General features: G+C 37.6%; 1 protein-coding gene across 3 annotated transcripts in view; it reads right to left on the minus strand.

Moving 5' to 3' along the window:
• The window catches only part of POU2F1 (POU class 2 homeobox 1), a 179,688-nt gene that overhangs the window by 91,764 nt on the left and 75,030 nt on the right, over nt 1–12,894 (minus strand). The window contains exon 2 of one of the 3 annotated variants that reach the window (XM_030875579.2): nt 3,724–3,824. The exons of the other annotated variants lie outside the window; for them this stretch is intronic. The gene's annotated coding sequence lies outside the window, so the exon portion shown is untranslated. The remainder of the gene's footprint in view (nt 1–3,723; nt 3,825–12,894) is intronic. 3 annotated transcript variants of the gene reach the window in all.

Below are 12,894 nucleotides of genomic sequence, written 5' to 3' on the forward strand. Positions count from 1 at the left end.
ACTTTCCACAGTTGGTGTCGTATCACTTATTTATTATCCAAAGAAAAAGAGCTTGAAATCCATTACAACCAAAAACTCTATTAAATATTTTAGAAACTCAGTTAATTTTAAATAAAATCTACACAGGCATAAGAAAGTATTAGAAAATGAATTTTAAATGTGGTGTCATAGATATATTGTCATGTTCTTTTAAAACTACTATTTTAGTGGCACTACAATGTGTTATGTCTAAACTTCCCACTTAGGAGACCCTGAGCAAAGGACGTCACATCTGTTATGGGTTGAACTGTGTCTCGCCCAAGATGTTAAAGGCGAATACCCAGGATCTGTGAATGTGACCTTATTTGGAAATAGGGTCTTTGGAGATGATCAAGTTAAGATGAGGTCATTAGGATGAGCCCCAGTCCAATACTATTGCTGTCCTTACAAAAAAGGAAAATTTGAACACAGAGACAGATACATACAGAGGGCAGACAAGAAGAGAGGCATGGTACAGATTCTCCTTCACAACCTTTAGAAGGAACCAACATTGCCAACACCTTAATCTTGAATTTTTAGCCTCCAGAACTATGAAACAATAAATTGCTGTTGTTTAAGCCACCTGGTTTGTGGTACTTCCTAGTATCCCTAGGAAACTTAACACAACATTTGAACCTTAATTCTCTCATTTGAAAAATAGGAATGATTATGCTGTCTCCCAAGACTGTTCTTAAAATTAAAATGAGAATATTAGTTATTTTCAAAATAATCAGGAATTATAAAAATGATAACTGTATTATTCTAACATCTTGATATTCAATAAATACTACTCAAGATTTTTCTCCTGTTATAACAAGAAATTTTAAGTGATGCTTTTGAATATTTCCATGTTTTTTAACTGACTTTTAATCCATAGGCCAGAAAATTATCTTTACTGTACATGGTAAGAACAGTTTTATTAATGTTTGAATTAGCTGAACATGGCTGAAGTAGAATTTGGTTTCCTTTTTCTTCTTTTTTCTCATGTTTTAATCTTCAAATAACATTTCTTAAGAAGTATGAGTTTTCTCTTTTGAAAACTTTTTGAAAACTTTTTTAAAAACATTTTTTTTTGCGATATGATTGACATACAAAAAGCCATACATATTTAATGTATACAAACTAGATAAGTTTGGAGATAAATATACATCTGTGAACTACAACTAAAGCCATAAACTTATTCATCACCTTTAAAAGTTTCCTTTGTGTCCCCCGCCCCGTTTTTTAATTAAAAATTTTTTTGTGTGGGGCAATAGCAAGTAACTAAGATCTACCCTCTTAGCATGTTTTAAAATATATAATACAGTACTGTTAGCTAACTATAGTCTTCTGAAAACTTAAAATCTAACTACCCGCCCCCCGCCCCAAGAAAGAAAACCCACTAATGCCCCTCTGGCCACATAAGCACTATACAGCAATCCCAGGCAGTTGTGATTCAGAGCACTGGAAACAATCAACAGCACTGGGATGGCCAAAAGTGGAGGACAAAAGAATATGAAGGGTTTAACAAGTTGACCATCCAAACAAAAAGCAAGACATAGATTTGTGCATAATGCTTTCTTCTCTTTGCTCTACTTCCTGTACCGCTGTACTTTTCCATATATTAAAAATGAAAGCATGCATATAGATGTGTATAGCATATGCCCAACAGAGTAGGAATTCAATTAATGTTTGCTGCCCCAGCCCTACTTCACCTCCTTCCCTTCTACTCAGAGGATGATGAGTAGTTTCAAGTAATACTTAGGGTAGTTAATAACTTTGTAATCTCATCATAATGTCACTGTATCAATAAATTTCATACCACCTTCACAAGCTCCAGTTAGAATTTAACTAAAAAAATAATAAAATTTGTCAATGTATCTCACCTTTTATAAAGCTCTAACACATGATCATCTAGAACAGAAAGGTACCAGAAAATCTACTTTACATTATTTCTCATTTTGAATAGTAGAGATTAAAATGCAAATAAATTACAATTCTTTGGTATAAGATCTCCACATTACCAGGAATAAAACAGTTATGTGACATGGGCTACTACAAAATGTACTTTTTTATATCTCACTGTCTACATTCTGTGTACCCCCACCCTCTTTTGGCCAGGCAGGTCGTGGTGGTAATTTAATGAAAGATTCCTGGGGAAAGGTGAATTTCAAGGGATAAATCAGGTTTTTGGCAAAGATTCTCCTGGTTTGGGCAAACTCACGTACTCAAGGTATTTTACTAAAGAAGAGGAATTTTCTTTATACGTCCATCATTACATCTTCATTTAAGATAATCAGCTTTTGTTTATCCCAAAGCCAACCAGACACTTGAAATGTCCTAATTTCTGACTAATACTCTTTGCTATAACATCAAAATTTTTTCATTAAGGGTGTCAACTAATTTTGAAAGGTCTGTTTTAAAAATATTTTAGGAAAATAATCATTGTTTGATGATCAACTATAATAAGTAAAAACACTGGAGAGACAAATGTTCAGTCTCATTAAATATACCTCTGGACTTGCTCAAAGTAGTTTAGTTTAAACATGTATTTATAATATACAAATATTATATACTTTTCGAGGAGGTATAAAACTTACACCTTGAAATTACATTATAAAATAGCTAATATGATTTCTATAGGTAAAATCATTACAGAGGAAGACATGGTTTTATGGTTTCTCTACACTACCTCAGTATGTCTCTAAAGTGCTCAGATTTTTGAATGGGTGAATTAAGAGAGGAAATAATTCCATAATTAGTATCAGTAAACAAGGGGTAGGCTGGATTTACGATTAACTTTTTATTCCAAAAATAAACAGACTTCACAGTTTAGTAATAGGCTTTGACATCAGAGAAAACTGTGTTTAAACTCCAGTTCTAGAATTCTAAAATTCTAAACTATATGACCCTTCCTAAGCCTCAGTTTCCTCATCTGTAAAACAGGTGCAACCATACTCCCAAGGGTTCTCCTCAGATTTGAACAAAATGTATCCAAAAGCTTCAATGGCCCCAGTAGTTAATTAGTGGTTGTTAATATTATTGTTAATAGATAAAATATTTTACGTAGAATAAATAAAACCATTTCTTCTTTGCTGTTGCTACAGTAACATATTCAGTTACACAAAAGGAAAATCCATATGAAATGTCACTGTGGTTTATTCTCTTAGGCATGTTAATTTATATTTAAGGTACTTAAAAAAATGAGAATTTTTAAAAGGCATGAGACTAGGAGTCTAGATTCTGATCTCAGCTCTACACTGGCTAAGGAAGCACTGAACTTCCTTAAACAAGTTACTTCATCATTGGTAAACTGTAGATTATAATATTTTGATTATAGATTAATTTTATAAAACTATTATTTACAAAGAACTTCTATTAAACTACCACATAGGGATTATTGCTAATGTTATATTATCACGATAAAGATGATACTTAACATTGACCCTATTTGCATTAATTTCACAACTTTTTCAAAAGAAACCAGAGCCTAATCTAAGTATTAGGGCAATCCTAAACTATTTTCCATTGAGGGCTAGGGCACAGGCATTCTAAGCATAACTCAATTATATCAATAAATATCAAACAAATTTCAGAGTTAAAAATGAAATATATATATTTAAGTCATTTTTATAGTCATTCCACAAAATTAAAGGCAATCATCATAACACCTGGATTTATCAGAGGCCACTAAATTAATAGCTTTTATTAGCAGAAAATATTTACCAGGTATAGAAAGACTGCATTCTTTCTTTGAATTGATTCATTGAAAACTGAGAGTAGTTTGGTAATTAAAAAGTCAGGAAAGCTCTTCTTACTTTTCCAGTCTATGAATACAAAAAGAGAAAAAGGCAAGACTGAGTAAGTCGTATAAAATAACCTAACACTTTAAGTGGGAACAATTACAAACAGTGGAGAACGCTGGATTACCCATCAAGGTATGGTTAGCTGCCTAACATAAAGTGATTAGAGGCAGGCAGCTCTCTTGTGCCTACTTCCTCATCTACAAAATGGAGTTACTAGCACCTGCCCTTACTTCAGAAACGTGGAGGTAAATCAGAAAGTTCTTGGAACATGTATTATAAGGGGGTGGTCTTTCATGAAGCTAGATAAAAAAGCCTACTTAGTATTTTCTTTAAAGGGTATATTTCATTAACTTAACAAAAGACCCCCAAATCCAACACTAACCTCCCTCCAACTTCACAAGTATCTATTTCAACTGGCTACACCCACACACATAGATGATAGACATAAATGAATATAGATTGCTATCACTGTATTCTGGAAAAAGGTGCAAGATTACATTTTGTCTTTGAAAAATGAGAAAGATCAATACTTGGCACACACAGGTGTGTAAATTTACCATCACTGGTTGACCATCACATTCTTTGCCATGAGGCCTCAGAACCCTAACAGTAGGTTCAAGCAGCCAGCCTTAACAGATGAAGAGGAGATGGTACGTGCACTGACTCTTATTTGCCAACTACCTCTACTACATAGCTTTGTTTGAATTAGTACAACTAATCAGTAATTGGTATAAATTAGCATAACTGATCGAGTAGTATAACATTAATGAAAACCATGTAAGTTTTATATAACTGTACTCAGTACTCATGTTAACTAGATCATATAATTTTTTTCTATACATTCTGTGATGTTCCTAACTACTTCATGAAACTTTGAACCAAGAGCTTAGTTAAGTTCAATGGTGCAAACAAAATCAAATATGTAAATAGTTGAAACTATCTTCTTAAAAAGGAGTTATTTTTGTGAGAGAAGGGGCTTATAGTAGCTCATAATACTTGAAAATAGACATCAACATTAAAATTCTGCCACCATTCTCCCAACAGTGGTCAAAAATTTACTAAGACATTTTATTATGTTATACAATTGAAAAGAAACTGAATTTTTTCTCTCTCTTGAAAAAGAAGTCTGATCTATATGTACTTTAACTTCTTTAAAAGAATTTTAAAATTGTTAAGTTGTAAGAGGATATACCTAAAACAAAAAGCAAAACAAAACAGAAACACATGAACAACTAAATACACAAAACAAATATAAACTTCAGCACATCCACCAAACTCCTCCAGAGCAGGAACTATAATGAATAAGGAAAACCCACCTACCCTTCCTCCTTTAGACCAATGTGATGGCTACAAACTGACAAGCTCTTTCTGGCTGTCCACTGGCACATCTACAGACCTCTTATTCTTTTGAAATTTGCCCAACTTAAACTGGATGCAAATAAGTCAGGTGTGGTCCCTACAGAAGTAATCCTGCTAGTCCCTACTGAGCTGCCATAGAAACATGCACAGCTGGCAATGGCAAAGAGGTTGTGTACTGGCCTCAGACTAGCTTAAAAAGTTTCAATACTCATTGAATGAAAAAACAATTATGGCATCTTAGTAAAGAACAAATACAACAACAGCAACAACAAAAATCCCTCTTTGCTTGAAACATTAAGCAAAATAATGGAAAGTATTTTCTTCTAGTCCAAAAGTGGCTTTCAGCCTGGCAGCAGCTATTAATGTGTCTGTGAAAAGTTACAATTACCAATGGCAACCATCTTTTACCAAAGAAATATATTTTATGAGAGTATTCCCCGTAGGTCACTCAATGTAATAACCAACATCCAGAGAGAAACAATATAAAGTCTAATCTAAACAGTAGTAATTACCGTGTATCTTTTCCTTAAATAAATTCAGTATGACTCTTCACTGGTTTTACTAAAAATAAAGGTTTTTACAGCAGTGATTCTCAAAGGGCAGTACCTAGATCAGCATCATCAGGAAAATTATTGGAAATGTAAATTCTCAGTCCCCTACCCCAGACCTACTGAATCAGAAACTCTGGGCATGTGAGGTCTAGCAATCTGTGTTTTCACAAACCCTCTAGAAGATTCTGGTACACGCTAAAGTTTGAGAACCACTGATTTACAGTGCCAAATTTCAGAGGAGGCTGAAATATAAAATAGAAAATGCAATGCTGACCCCTTGGAACTAAGGCATAGTAACAAATGTAAAGGAAAACTCACTGGCCTCCTGAATTAAGTCTCTTTGCTAGTATCTCACTGTCTAAAATATATGCAGAAATTAACAGTGGTACATCATGTCTGTCTTTCCTACACATGCCAAGCACAAAAGGAAAATCAGAAGTGTCTGTTCCTGATTACTCAAGGAGAGGAGGATCCTTGCGTGTAAGACTCAATCCACTGCCATTCCCAGCCCATTACCAATCACAACCCATTTCCAATCGCTGAGGTCGTCAGACACGGGGCAGCAAACCTAACCATTTATTACTTTATAATAAAAGAGAGATATCTTTTTTTCAGATATCAAACATGTATGTAGGGATGAGCCTGAAGTTTGAGTCATAAATTTTAACCTTCCTCACTACAGTTGGCCCTCCATATCTGTGGGTTCTGCATCCACGGATTCAACCAACCAATGTAGATCGAAAATATTAAAAAAAAAAAAAAAAATTTCAGAAAGCTCCAAAGAGCAAAACCTGGCAACTACTGACAGGGCATTTGTATTATATTTACAACTATTTATGCAGCATTTACATTGTATTAGGTATTATAGTTAATCAAAAGATGATTTAAAGTACTATTATCAGAGGATGTGTGTAGGCTATATGCAAATACTTTGTCATCTTATACAAGGGACTTGAGCACCCTTGAGTTTTGGTATCCACAAGGGTCCTGAAACCAATCCCCCCAGTGCCAAGGGATGACTGTACTTGTATAAAAATTTCTTAAGAAACATACATGGATGCAGTTCTTCCTTAGTATCTAACATATTAGATAGTTCATGTACTACAAAATACTCTTTTCATTTTTCTATTAACTTCTGTATAACCATTTATAATTCCTTCCCTATTTCCTTTAAGACAATGGGCAGCACTTCAAAAAAAAACCCAGCCCAGGTAGTGACATTAAAGTGATCAGAGAGATATATAATGGAGAAAAACCACTGGGTAAATCAAATATTCCATATATCATTAGAATCAATGAATTCAAGCCAGTTGAATAGTTTTCTGAAGGTCATAATTTAAACTAAATTGTTAAATACCTTCAGTATTATACCTGCAGAATGTACTTTAAAAATCATACTTTAAGTAAAATGAAGACCGGTCACAATTTACAAAAAAACCCCAAAAACACAGGAAATTCAAAGGAGAGTGTTTATGTACTTACTCCCAGGATTATTCTGTAATCTCTTCTGTGATAAGAAGTATGATGAAACTTACTCAAAGGTCAGATTCTTAACTTTAAGAACAAGGCAGGAAGCAGAAATGAACATACATTTGATTTGTTTTCTCCTGCTTGTTATTTTCTTTTCTTAAATTAGAAAACACTTGAATTATAGGAACATTTTTACTCAAATATTCAAGGAACATTTTTACTTAAGGGATAAATTCAAATCTCAATTTCTAAGCTTAACGTATTTCCAGCAGTCTCTATTCTTTTGGAAAAAGAAATATAAAGAAAACAAATCCTAAGATCATCACTATTGTCATATAATTAAAAAAAATTCTACATCAGAGCAGCAATACAGAATAAATTTAAGTAGGAAACTGATTCACAGGCTCCTCTTTCTCTTTGTTAAATATTGGTGTTCCTTCAGGCCCACCCTTGGTCCACTGCTCACTACACCAGTGACTGCCAAAGTATTGTCTTTGTGCCACTAGTGGGCCAGAACTGATCCAATAATGCCAATTTCATTGACTTTGATGTTTGACTGTGCGCTACATACTAGTGGTGCATGCTGGTTGCCATTCCAACTCTCCCACGTGGATAAGGGCAATGATAATCAGCTCAAGGGAAAGACCTGAATGCTTAAGTCCCCCTAGTTAGTGACTCGTTCAGGAATGAACTGTATCCCAGAAGTTTACTCAATTCTGGCTGATGAAATCCAGGAAAGAGCTCATGAACTTTTACTCTCACTTTGAATACAGACAGTAAGCAGGGACTCTCCTTCCTTCGGACACGAACAAGGAAGCATATTTTCCTGGCTGCTGCTGGAAGTTGTTTTGCAACCATAAGGGAAAGAACCTGAGGGCACAGAAACACAAAGAGCCCAGTTCTACCATGCTTGAAGCTTCTGATCTCTTAATCTTGTGAGCCAAGTCAAACCAAATATTTGGGAGTGCGTGTGTGCACATGTGTGTATACACACATACAATTTTCTAACGTGAATTTCAGAGAAAGCCAGTAGGACAATGAAACAGGCATGCCAGATCTCAGGAGCTCCAAGCCAGCAGCATTTCTACAGGGTAGTCGTACTTCATTTTGCCTACTACGAAGGGACAAGAGCCCCTATAGTAATGTCACTCAGATAATCTTCTACTACCCCAGACCATTTGGGAGACAAAATAAGGCTATTAAAATTACCTATTCTAAGCTTGAATTTGCTATTAAACAGATTTTATTTTCACTTTAGAAAAATTCCCCAACAATAAGCTAACATGCTATAGAAGAATGTTATGCTTAGTGTGAAAGAGGGAAGCACCTAGCACTTCCTCCCACCCTGAAAAAATATCAATAAAACCTTAAAAAAAAAAAAAAGTATTGTATTGTAGACCACCCCTAACAATCTCCTTCTACTTAGAGAGATCATCATCTTCCAGACAACTCACCATTCTGGCTGAGCCCCTTCTTACAAATATACCATTCCTTTGTACTACGATAATCTCAATACTTAGAGAAAAATTAGACAGGAAGATGCAGAGTACAGGCCATTAAAGAAAATAAAAGTGGCACAACTGATCATAACATAATCAGCTTGTGCATACTACCAATGGACATTTTCCAAGGTTTTCCCTTATCATTTAACAAGAATAGTTTAAGCACCATTGTCCTCTATCACTAGATTTAGAATAAAATCTAACATAAAAGGTAACCTTTATCTCTCCTAGTTCTTACAAACAGCAAAGGCTAAAAATCTTAGAGTTTTAGAGCAGAGAGAAATGTTAACAACAATCGATGCAATCCCTTCATTGTACCAACTAAGAAATTGTGTGCAAGTTTGCATGATTTATTTTGGAACACCCTGTGAGTGACGGCACAGCTGAAATTCAGATCCATTTTCTGATTTTTAGTCCATATAAGTGCTCTTCACATTGACCACCTCCCTTTTAGAAATGCAAAACTATTTTCCAACAATTTTATAAAGTCACTTTTTAAAAAGTGATCAATGTCATGTCAACCTTTTTAAGTATACTGACTACTGATCATTATTCTCTAACGGTCACTTTATAATAAGTGTTTATATATTCATTCATTAATTCATTCACTCAACAAATAACTTTAAGAAATTATTATGTATAGGGCTCTGTACTCTGCTCCACAGGGCCAGAAAGATCAATCAGACATGAACAGCTATCAGACTGAAAGCAATCCGACTGAAAAGCTAGAACAAGACATTAGAAATCTATAATGTAAGTAAAAGCTGAGAAATGTTTTTACTTTTTGTTAAAAGGGAACAAACATATGCATATTTTAATACAAAAGAGAAAATGTAGTTTTCATGAAATTTTAAGGATTCCTTACTTATGTTGAAAACCTATAAGTAACTAGATATTTACAGAATAAAGTTTATTTTTTAAAAAGTAGATTAAATACTTAAATTCTGTAACATAATTTGGGGTTTGGGATATTGCCTTTCAAGTTTCATATCTAAGACACTATGATCCTTTGCCATTATCTCTTGTCTCCTACGTAAAAACCTAGATTTATAATTCAACTAAGTTTAGTTCCACTGGCTGAATACAGAATAGGGTAAAAATCAGGGTAATTTACAACAACCGAGTCAGTAAAAGATAGGAATTTAAGTTATGACAATCTGGTGTGATTTTTACACCTAAAATTACACATAAAATTAAAATTAATTACCACAAAACGTTAGGCTATGTTAGGCCACCAACATAAATACACCGGGAATGCCTGGTGGTTGAATGATTAGGACTCCTCGCTTTCACTGCCGAGGGCACAGGTTCGATCCCTAGTCAGGGAACTAAGATCCTACTGTGGGACTCGAGGGACATTGTTCCAGCTAATGATTAAGAACTCTCCAGACAATAGGGGCTTCTTAGACAATGGGTGAATTTCCAGGATGTCCGGCCCCCTTCCGAGAAGGAGGGGAGATAACAAAATGTAAAAAAGGTGTCTGTCAAAGACCAATCAGACAGCTGGGGAGAAGGAGGGAGATAACAAAATGTAAAAAAGGTGTCTGTCAAAGACCAATCAGGCAGCTGGGGACAAGTTCCCTCTCTGGTCCGAGCCTAAGCCGGGACCAATCAGCAGGAGAACACAACCAAATCTATAATTTACATACGGGGAAGTGGGAACCTATAAAACTGACATATTCGCGCCCAAAAGGGTTCCTTCTTCGACCTCCTGCGTGAGGACCAAGGAACCCCGGTGCACCGGCCTTCAATAAACCTCTTGCGTTTTGCATCGACTTCCGACTCTTGTTGTTTCCTGGGCGAGTCGAAACTCCTAGGAGACCGCGCAGGTCTAACATTTGGGGGCTCGTCCGGGATTCCACTCGCCCCGGACCACAAGAACATCGGGAGTTGGAGGTACCAGGTAAGCTCGAGCTTGATTGTCTGTTTGTCCCTTGTTCTTTGTGGGCCATTATCGGAGGAAAGCCGTAAGAATCGGCTTATTATGGAATCTGTATCGGACCTCTGGCTAGGCAGACGTGCTAATAGCCGGCGTCCATGAGCCCTAGAGGACGCCCTAGTGGCTCATCTGGAAGGAGAGGCAAACTCTGTCTCCCCTTCACTCGGTTTCGGCAGTTCCCCAATCGGCAGTTCCCTTGGTGATAACTGCCATCTGAAGAAGTTTCGGTTTTGAAGCGAGCTCGCGGTGGCCCATACGTATATGTGTTTCGTGGAGTTTTAACTGTTTCTGTATTGTGGTCTATTCTTCTTCTCTGACGGACGACAATGGGACAAACTATGACGACTTCTCTTTCCCTTACCCTAAGCTATTGGACCGAAGTTCGGGCCAGAGCCCATAATTTTTCGGTAGAGGTAAAGAAAGGAAAGTGGCAGACTTTGTGTGCCTCTGAATGGCCAACATTTCAGATAGGATGGCCCCCCGAAGGATCCTTTTTATTAGACAACATTAAGCTGCTGAAGTCTAAGATATTTAATATAGATCCCCACGGACATCCAGACCAAGTACCATATGTCTTGGTCTGGGAAGATTTAATTCTCTCCCCACCTCCGTGGGTCCGGCCCTTTGTTTCCTCAACAGGTACGTCCGCGCATACATCAGCAGCGTCGGAGATATTAGCCTTAAAGAAAAACCCCAACACGGAGAAGCTACCCGACGCCCCGGATCTACCGAAGGCGATTTATCCTGACCCGCAGTCCGATTTGCTGCTTTTGGATTCCCCACCCCCTTATCCTCCGGCCCCGAATCCCCTACCACCTAGAGGACCCCCAGCTCCACTGCCCTCGGCACCAAGGGAACCATCCATGATGGAAGAAGAAAGGGGTCCCTCAGTGGGCACTAGGAGCCGGAGGGCTATCTCCCCGGACTCCACTGCCCTACCTCTTAGAGAATATGGCCCCCCCGATGGCCAAGGGAATAGACCTCTCCAATATTGGCCCTTTTCCTCTGCAGATCTTTATAATTGGAAAATGCATAACCCAACTTTTTCCGAAAATCCACAGGCCCTTACCGCTTTAATAGAATCTCTTGTTTTCTCCCACCAGCCCACATGGGATGATTGTCAGCAGCTGCTCCAGACTCTCCTAACGACTGAGGAGAGGCAACGGGTTCTTTTAGAAGCCAGAAAAAATGTATTAGGCGCCAATGGGCAACCTACCCAGCTGCCTAACGAGATTGATGCTGGTTTCCCACTCGTCAGGCCAAACTGGGATTTCAATGCCCCGGAAGGTAGGGAGCGCCTGAAAATGTATCGCCAGGCTCTGGTGGCGGGTCTCCATGGAGCGGCCAGACGGCCCACTAATTTGGCTAAGGTAAGGGAAGTAACTCAGGGGCCCCAGGAATCGCCAACTGTGTTCCTGGAACGTTTAATGGAAGCCTTTAGACGCTTTACCCCTTATGATCCAACTTCGGAGGGACAGGGCTACTATAGCAATGGCTTTCATAGATCAAGCGGCCCCTGATATTAAGAAGAAATTACAGAGGCTAGATGGCTTGCAGGGATTTTCACTTCAGGAGTTAGTAAAAGAGGCAGATAAAGTATATAACAAAAGAGAAACAGAGGAAGAGAAGGAAGAAAGAAAGCAGAAAGAGCAGGAAGCCCATGAAATAAGACGGGATAAGAGACAGGAGAGGAATTTAAGTAAGATACTGGCCACTGTGGTTGGAGGAAGAAATATAGGGGATAGAAATAGGCAGGAAGGGCGAACGGCAGACAGAAGGCGGCCATTAGACAAGGACCAATGTGCCTACTGTAAAGAAAAAGGACATTGGGCGAGAGAATGCCCTAAGAAAAAGAATGGAGGAAGGCCAACCAAAAACAAAATCTTAACATTGAAAGAAGACTAGGAAAGTCAGGGCTCGAACCCTCTCCCCGAGCCCCGGGTAACTCTTAAAGTGGAGGGGGAACCTGTTCAATTTTTGGTAGATACCGGAGCCCAGCACTCCGTCCTTCTCCACTCAAAAGGTCCTATCTCAGCTAAAAGGTCATGGGTACAAGGAGCCACTGGGAATAAACAATATTCATGGACCACACGAAGGACAGTAGATCTTGGGACTGGACGAGTAACCCATTCATTTTTGATTATTCCGGAATGCCCCTATCCTTTGCTGGGAAGAGATTTACTCTCCAAAGTAGGGGCTCAAATCCACTTTCAGCCAGAAGGTCCCACCATAACTGATAATAAGGGAAGGTTACTTCAAATATTGACTAT

Source organism: Globicephala melas, chromosome 1 (genome assembly GCF_963455315.2).
Source record: "Globicephala melas chromosome 1, mGloMel1.2, whole genome shotgun sequence".
In the NCBI taxonomy this organism is placed as follows: Eukaryota; Metazoa; Chordata; class Mammalia; order Artiodactyla; family Delphinidae; genus Globicephala; species Globicephala melas.